This window comes from Scomber scombrus, chromosome 7 (genome assembly GCF_963691925.1).
Source record: "Scomber scombrus chromosome 7, fScoSco1.1, whole genome shotgun sequence".
Lineage (NCBI taxonomy): Eukaryota > Metazoa > Chordata > Actinopteri > Scombriformes > Scombridae > Scomber > Scomber scombrus.
This window is the reverse complement of record NC_084976.1, coordinates 2,624,403-2,634,695: the sequence shown is the minus strand read 5'-3', so window position 1 is coordinate 2,634,695 and position 10,293 is coordinate 2,624,403.

Genomic DNA, 10,293 nt, shown 5'->3' with positions numbered 1-10,293 from the left:
AAAAAATCCTGGAAATTGTAGATATATGCTATGAATTGGCCACTGCTAAAATATCACATAAGGGGATTAATTACTTTGTTGTTTGTTTCATATAAATATGTGGTCCTATGTGTAACAATCTGAAAGCAGTAAGCTTGTTGTGTAATAAGAATGCATGAAGACAGTTTACCCTGAAGTGTAATTAAATAGGTAGATTCTGGATGTTGACACGTCCCACTTGCATAGGTTAAAGGTTTATTATTAACAGGAGAGCGGGGTCAAACATTCAGTCAGAGCCCTGACCATCCTTTGTTAAACAATGCAGAACTAACCATAAAACCCCCACAGGAGGTCTGGTGATTGTGTAGTTTCAGAAGAACTAACCAGAAAACCCCCACAGGAGGTCTGGTGATTGTGTAGTTCCAGAAGAAGGGGGTCACATGGAAGTCACTATTGCGCCTGTTTAAGGAGGTCACAGGAAGATCACATATCCTGGACTGTGAGAAGATGGAGGATGGAGTCAGATCAACAGCCAATCAGGAGACGACAGCACCTCACACATTATATCTGATTGTATTTTTGTATAAAAGGGGTCAGGGAAAGGAGAGCAGTCGGACTTCATGAACTGACACACACTGTTGTTCATCAGGGACAGGAAGATGTCGACCCAGAGCTCTGTATGTTTTATTCATTTACTGCTAAATAAAATAGCCTGTGAGACCGCTCATCTTCTCCTATCCTTTCATTTAACGAACACACAGACTGAGCTAACACATAGCGTATGATTTAGCAAGTAGAATTAGCTCAAGTTTCAACAAAATGTAATAGGTCCATGAATAATAATAACCTGAGCTGAAGCAGGTTAAGTGTTTTGACTTATTTATTTACATGTATGGCAGGATGAGAGGGGAGGGACTTTTCTTTTAGTCACAATCACATTGACAGGAACAGGAAACCAAACTATGTATGCTTCAGTCTGTCTGAGTAAACATGGTTGCAACATTAGTTTGGCATACGTTTCCAGTAGCTGTAACTGAACACCACAGGCCTGTAAGCCTGTACTACGAAGCTGGTTATCAACTCGGTAATTCAACCCAGGGTTTTCCAATCTTGATCAGTGCGCGTTCACTTGGGTAAAGTTAGAAAGAGATTGGCAGATTCGAACTTCAGCGATCAATAGCTCATAAACGAAACATTGTTAAAACATAAAAAAATGTCTCTTTCCTATCGTAGTAAGGTAGACTATTGACTACAAACTCATTTTCGCCGAGACGAGTCGTCCTCCAGGCTGCAGGAAATATTGCTCTCTATGCGCTGCGAGCGCTTAGGGACCGTCTACAAAGTGCAGTACCAAAGCAAAAATTATTAAATATCTCCACTTTTATTCACTGTAGTCTCACCAAATTCACTTTTATTGTGAAAAATCGTCAATAACGTTAATATTATACAGTGTAGGATGACCAAAATCATGCTACACAACAAGGGTCACCTGATAATCGTACTACAACAGTTATTTCTGAAAAATGTGTTTTTGCATATTTTTGGGGAATTTTATTGTGAAAAATCATCAATAACGTTAATAATATACAGTGTAGGATGACCAAAATCATGATACACAACAAGGGTCACCTGATAATCATACTACAACAGTTATTTCTGAAAAATGTGTTTTTGCATATTTTTGGGGAATTTTATTGTGAAAAATCGTCAATAGTGTTAATATTATACAGTGTAGGATGACCAAAATCATGATACACAACAAGGGTCACGTGATAATCATACTACAAAAGTTATTTCAGAAAAACGTGTTTTTGTTTTTTTTGGGGGAATTTTATTGTGAAATATCGTCAATAGCGTTAATATTATACAGTGTAGAATGACCAAAATCATGATACACAACAAGCGTCACCTGATAATCATACTACAACAGTTATTTCAGAAAAATGTGTTTTTGTCTATTTTTGGGAAATTTTATTGTGAAAAATCATCAATAGCGTTAATATTATACAGTGTAGGATGACCAAAATCATGATACACAACAAGGGTCACCTGATAATCATACTACAACAGTCATTTCAGAAAAAAAATCGTTTTGCATATTTTTGGGGAATTTTATCGTGAAAAATCGTCAATAGCGTTAATATTATACAGTGTAGGATGACCAAAATCATGCTACACAACAAGGGTCACCTGATAATCATACTACAACAGTCATTTCAGAAAAACATGTTTTTGTTTATTTTTGGGGAATTTTATTGTGAAAAATCGTCAATAGCGTTAATATTATACAGTGTAGGATGACCATAATCATGATACACAACAAGGGTCACCTGATAATCGTACTACAACAGTTTTTTTGGGGAAATTAGTTTTGATATAATTTTGGAGATTTTTTATATTCAAACATTTTCAATATCGTCAATATTATACAGTGTAGGATGACCAAAATCATGCTACAGGACAATGGTCACCTGATAATCATACTACAACAGTTATTTCTGAAAAATGTGTTTTTGCATATTTTTGGGGAATTTTATTGTGAAAAATCGTCATTAGCGTTAATATTATACAGTGTAGGATGACCAAAATCATGCTACACAACAAGGGTCACCTGATAATCATACTACAACAGTCATTTCAGAAAAACATGTTTTTGTTTATTTTTGGGGAATTTTATTGTGAAAAATCGTCAATAGCGTTAATATTATACAGTGTAGGATGACCATAATCATGATACACAACAAGGGTCACCTGATAATCGTACTACAACAGTTTTTTTGGGGAAATTAGTTTTGATATAATTTTGGAGATTTTTTATATTCAAACATTTTCAATATCGTCAATATTATACAGTGTAGGATGACCAAAATCATGCTACAGGACAATGGTCACCTGATAATCATACTACAACAGTTATTTCTGAAAAATGTGTTTTTGCATATTTTTGGGGAATTTTATTGTGAAAAATCGTCAATAGCGTTAATATTATACAGTGTAGGATGACCAAAATCATGCTACACAACAAGGGTCACCTGATAATCATACTACAACAGTCATTTCAGAAAAAAAATCGTTTTGCATATTTTTGGGGAATTTTATTGTGAAAAATCGTCAATAGCGTTAATATTATACACTGTATACTCACCAAAATCATGATACACAACAAGGGTCACCTTATAATCATACTACAACAGTTATTTCAGAAAAACATGTTTTTGTTTATTTTTGGGAAATTTTATTGTGAAAAATCGTCAATAGCGTTAATATTATACAGTGTAGGATGACCAAAATCATGCTACACAACAAGGGTCACCTGATAATCATACTACAACAGTCATTTCTGAAAAATGTGTTTTTGCATATTTTTGGGGAATTTTATTGTGAAAAATCGTCATTAGCGTTAATATTATACAGTGTAGGATGACCAAAATCATGATACACAACAAGGGTCACCTGATAATCATACTACAACAGTCATTTAAGAAAAAAAAATCTTTTTGCATATTTTTGGGGAATTTTATCGTGAAAAATCGTCAATAGCGTTAATATTATACAGTGTAGGATGACCAAAATCATGCTACACAACAAGGGTCACCTGATAATCGTACTACAACAGTTTTTTGGGGGAAATTAGTTTTGATATAATTTTGGAGATATTTTTATATTCAAAAATCTTCAATAGCGTTAATATTATACAGTGTAGGATGACCAAAATCATGATACACAACAAGGGTCACCTGATAATCATACTACAACAGTCATTTCAGTAAAAAAATTGTTTTGCATATTTTTGGGGAATTTTATTGTGAAAAAATCGTCATTAGCATTAATATTATACAGTGTAGGATGACCAAAATCATGCTACACAACAAGGGTCACCTGATAATCTTACTACAACAGTTATTTCTGAAAAATGTGTTTTTGCATATTTTTGGGGAATTTTATTGTGAAAAATCATCAATAACGTTAATATTATACAGTGTAGGATGACCAAAATCATGATACACAACAAGGGTCACCTGATAATCATACTACAACAGTTATTTCTGAAAAACGTGCTTTTGTTTATTTTTGTGGAATTTTATTGTGAAAAATCGTCAATAGCGTTAATATTATACAGTGTAGGATGACCAAAATCATGATACACAACAAGGGTCACCTGATAATCATACTACAACAGTTATTTCTGAAAAACGTGCTTTTGTTTATTTTTGTGGAATTTTATTGTGAAAAATCGTCAATAGCGTTAATATTATACAGTGTAGGATGACCAAAATCATGCTACACAACAAGGGTCACCTGATAATCATACTACAACAGTCATTTCAGAAAAAAAATCGTTTTGCATATTTTTGGGGAATTTTATTGTGAAAAATCGTCAATAGCGTTAATATTATACACTGTATACAGACCAAAATCATGATACACAACAAGGGTCACCTTATAATCATACTACAACAGTTATTTCAGAAAAACATGTTTTTGTTTATTTTTGGGAAATTTTATTGTGAAAAATCGTCAATAGCGTTAATATTATACAGTGTAGGATGACCAAAATCATGCTACACAACAAGGGTCACCTGATAATCATACTACAACAGTCATTTCTGAAAAATGTGTTTTTGCATATTTTTGGGGAATTTTATTGTGAAAAATCTTCATTAGCGTTAATATTATACAGTGTAGGATGACCAAAATCATTATACACAACAAGGGTCACCTGATAATCATACTACAACAGTCATTTAAGAAAAAAAAATCTTTTTGCATATTTTTGGGGAATTTTATCGTGAAAAATCGTCAATAGCGTTAATATTATACAGTGTAGGATGACCAAAATCATGCTACACAACAAGGGTCACCTGATAATCGTACTACAACAGTTTTTTGGGGGAAATTAGTTTTGATATAATTTTGGAGATTTTTTTATATTCAAAAATCTTCAATAGCGTTAATATTATACAGTGTAGGATGACCAAAATCATGATACACAACAAGGGTCACCTGATAATCATACTACAACAGTCATTTCAGTAAAAAAATTGTTTTGCATATTTTTGGGGAATTTTATTGTGAAAAATCGTCAATAGCGTTAATATTATACAGTGTAGGATGACCAAAATCATGCTACACAACAAGGGTCACCTGATAATCGTACTACAAGTTATTTCTGAAAAATGTGTTTTTGCATATTTTTGGGGAATTTTATTGTGAAAAATCATCAATAACGTTAATATTATACAGTGTAGGATGACCAAAATCATGATACACAACAAGGGTCACCTGATAATCATACTACAACAGTTATTTCTGAAAAACGTGCTTTTGTTTATTTTTGTGGAATTTTATTGTGAAAAATCGTCAATAGCGTTAATATTATACAGTGTAGGATGACCAAAATCATGATACACAACAAGGGTCACCTGATAATCATACTACAACAGTCATTTCAGTAAAAAAATTGTTTTGCATATTTTTGGGGAATTTTATTGTGAAAAATCGTCATTAGCGTTAATATTATACAGTGTAGGATGACCAAAATCATGCTACACAACAAGGGTCACCTGATAATCGTACTATAACAGTTATTTCTGAAAAATGTGTTTTTGCATATTTTTGGGGAATTTTATTGTGAAAAATCATCAATAGCGTTAATATTATACAGTGTAGGATGACCAAAATCATGATACACAACAAGGGTCACCTGATAATCATACTACAACAGTCATTTCAGAAAAAAAATCGTTTTGCATATTTTTGGGGAATTTTATTGTGAAAAATCGTCAATAGCGTTAATATTATACAGTGTAGGATGACCAAAATCATGCTACACAACAAGGGTCACCTGATAATCATACTACAACAGTTATTTCAGAAAAACGTGTTTTTGTTTATTTTTGGGGAATTTTATTATGAAAAATCGTCAATAACGTTAATATTATACAGTGTAGGATGACCAAAATCATGCTACACAACAAGGGTCACCTGATAATCATACTACAATAGTCATTTCAGTAAAAAAATTGTTTTGCATATTTTTGGGGAATTTTATTGTGAAAAATCGTCAATAGCGTTAATATTATACAGTGTAGGATGACCAAAATCATGCTACACAACAAGGGTCACCTGATAATCGTACTACAAGTTATTTCTGAAAAATGTGTTTTTGCATATTTTTGGGGAATTTTATTGTGAAAAATCATCAATAACGTTAATATTATACAGTGTAGGATGACCAAAATCATGATACACAACAAGGGTCACCTGATAATCATACTACAACAGTTATTTCTGAAAAACGTGCTTTTGTTTATTTTTGTGGAATTTTATTGTGAAAAATCGTCAATAGCGTTAATATTATACAGTGTAGGATGACCAAAATCATGATACACAACAAGGGTCACCTGATAATCATACTACAACAGTCATTTCAGTAAAAAAATTGTTTTGCATATTTTTGGGGAATTTTATTGTGAAAAATCGTCATTAGCGTTAATATTATACAGTGTAGGATGACCAAAATCATGCTACACAACAAGGGTCACCTGATAATCGTACTATAACAGTTATTTCTGAAAAATGTGTTTTTGCATATTTTTGGGGAATTTTATTGTGAAAAATCATCAATAGCGTTAATATTATACAGTGTAGGATGACCAAAATCATGATACACAACAAGGGTCACCTGATAATCATACTACAACAGTCATTTCAGAAAAAAAATCGTTTTGCATATTTTTGGGGAATTTTATTGTGAAAAATCGTCAATAGCGTTAATATTATACAGTGTAGGATGACCAAAATCATGCTACACAACAAGGGTCACCTGATAATAATACTACAACAGTTATTTCAGAAAAACGTGTTTTTGTTTATTTTTGGGGAATTTTATTATGAAAAATCGTCAATAACGTTAATATTATACAGTGTAGGATGACCAAAATCATGCTACACAACAAGGGTCACCTGATAATCATACTACAACAGTTAGTTCAGAAAAATGTGTTTTTGTTTATTTTTGGGGAATTTCATTGTGAAAAATCGTCAATAACGTTAATATTATACAGTGTAGGATGACGAAAATCATGATACACAACAAGGGTCACCTTATAATCATACTACAACAGTTATTTCAGAAAAACATGTTTTTGATATAATTTTGGAGATTTTTTATATTCAAAAATCGTCAATAGCGTTAATATTATACAGTGTAGGATGACCAAAATCATGATACACAACAAGGGTCACCTGATAATCGTACTACAACAGTTATTTTTGAAAAATGTGTTTTTGCATATTCTTGGGGAATTTTATTGTGAAAAATCGTCAATAGCGTTAATATTATACAGTGTAGGATGACCAAAATCATGCTACACAACAAGGGTCATCTGATAATTATACTACAACATTTATTTTGGGGAAATTAGTTTTGATATAATTTTGGAGATTTTTTATATTCAAAAATCTTCAATAGAGTTAATATTATACAGTGTAGGATGACCAAAATCATGCTACACAACAAGGGTCACCTGATAATCATACTACAACAGTTATTTCTGAAAAATGTGTTTTTGCATATTTTTGGGGAATTTTATTGTGAAAAATCATCAATAGCGTTCATATTATACAGTGTAGGATGACCAAAATCATGATACACAACAATGGTCACCTGATAATCATACTACAACAGTTATTTCAGAAAAATGTGTTTTAGTTTATTTTTTGGGAATTTTATTGTGAAAAATCGTCAATAGCGTTAATATTATACACTGTATACTCACCAAAATCATGCTACACAACAAGGGTCACCTGATAATCGTACTACAACAGTTATTTCAGAAAAATATGTTTTTGCATATTTTTGGGGAATTTTATTGTGAAAAATCGTCAATAGCGTTAATATTATACAGTGTAGGATGACCAAAATCATTATACACGACAAGGGTCACCTGATAATCATACTACAACAGTTATTTCTGAAAAATGTGTTTTTGCATATTTTTGGGGAATTTTATTGTGAAAAATCGTCAATAGCGTTAATATTATACAGTGTAGGATGACCAAAATCATGATTCACAATAAGGGTCACCTGATAATCATACTACAACAGTCATTTCAGAAAAAAAAATCTTTTTGAATATTTTTGGGGAATTTTATTGTGAAAAATCGTCAATAGCGTTAATATTATACAGTGTAGGATGACCAAAATCATGCTACACAACAAGGGTCACCTGATAATCGTACTATAACAGTTATTTCTGAAAAATGTGTTTTTGCATATTTTTGGGGAATTTTATTGTGAAAAATCGTCAATAGCGTTAATATTATACAGTGTAGGATGACCAAAATCATGCTACACAACAAGGGTCACCTGATAATCATACTACAACAGTCATTTCAGAAAAAAAATCGTTTTGCATATTTTTGGGGAATTTTATTGTGAAAAATCGTCAATAACGTTAATATTATACAGTGTAGGATGACCAAAATCATGCTACACAACAAGGGTCACCTGATAATCATACTACAACAGTTATTTCAGAAAAACGTGTTTTTGTTTATTTTTGGGGAATTTTATTATGAAAAATCGTCAATAACGTTAATATTATACAGTGTAGGATGACCAAAATCATGCTACACAACAAGGGTCACCTGATAATCATACTACAACAGTTAGTTCAGAAAAATGTGTTTTTGTTTATTTTTGGGGAATTTCATTGTGAAAAATCGTCAATAGCGTTAATATTATACACTGTATACTCACCAAAATTATGCTACACAACAAGGGTCACCTGATAATCGTACTACAACAGTTATTTCTAAAAAATATGTTTTTGCATATTTTTGTGGAATTCTATTGTGAAAAATCGTCAATAGCGTTAATATTATACAGTGTAGGATGACCAAAATCATGATACACAACAAGGGTCATCTGATAATTATACTACAACATTTATTTTGGGGAAATTAGTTTTGATATAATTTTGGAGATTTTTTATATTCAAAAATCGTCAATAGCGTTAATATTATACAGTGTAGGATGACCAAAATCATGCTACACAACAAGGGTCACCTGATAATCGTACTACAACAGTTATTTCTGAAAAATATGTTTTTGCATATTTTTGGGGAATTTTATTGTGAAAAATCGTCAATAGCGTTAATATTATACAGTGTAGGATGACCAAAATCATGCTACACAACAATGGTCACCTGATAATCATACTACAACAGTTATTTCTGAAAAATGTGTTTTTGCATATTTTTGGGGAATTTTATTGTGAAAAATCGTCAATAGCGTTAATATTATACAGTGTAGGATGACCAAAATCATGATACACAACAAGGGTCACCTGATAATCATACTACAACAGTTATTTCTGAAAATTGTGTTTTTGCATATTTTTGGGGAATGTTATTGTGAAAAATCGTCAATAGCGTTAATATTATACAGTGTAGGATGACCAAAATCATGATACACAACAAGCGTCACCTGATAATCGTACTATAACAGTTATTTCAGAAAAAAATGTTTTTGCATATTTTTGGGGAATTTTATGGTGAAAAATCGTCAATAGCGTTGAGATTATACACTGTATACTCACCAAAATCATGCTACACAACAAGGGTCACCTGATAATCGTACTACAACAGTTATTTCTGAAAAACATGTTTTTGTTTATTTTTGGGGAATTTTATTGTGAAAAATCGTCAATAGCGTTAATATTATACAGTGTAGGATGACCAAAATCATGATACACAACAAGGGTCATCTGATAATTATACTACAACATTTATTTTGGGGAAATTAGTTTTGATATAATTTTGGAGATTTTTTATATTCAAAAATCGTCAATAGCGTTAATATTATACAGTGTAGGATGACCAAAATCATGCTACACAACAATGGTCACCTGATAATCATACTACAACAGTTATTTCTGAAAAATATGTTTTTGCATATTTTTGGGGAATTTTATTGTGAAAAATCGTCAATAGCGTTAATATTATACAGTGTAGGATGACCAAAATCATGCTACACAACAATGGTCACCTGATAATCATACTACAACAGTTATTTCTGAAAAATGTGTTTTTGCATATTTTTGGGGAATTTTATTGTGAAAAATCGTCAATAGCGTTAATATTATACAGTGTAGGATGACCAAAATCATGCTACACAACAAGGGTCACCTGATAATCATACTACAACAGTTATTTCTGAAAATTGTGTTTTTGCATATTTTTGGGGAATGTCATTGTGAAAAATCGTCAATAGCGTTAATATTATACAGTGTAGGATGACCAAAATCA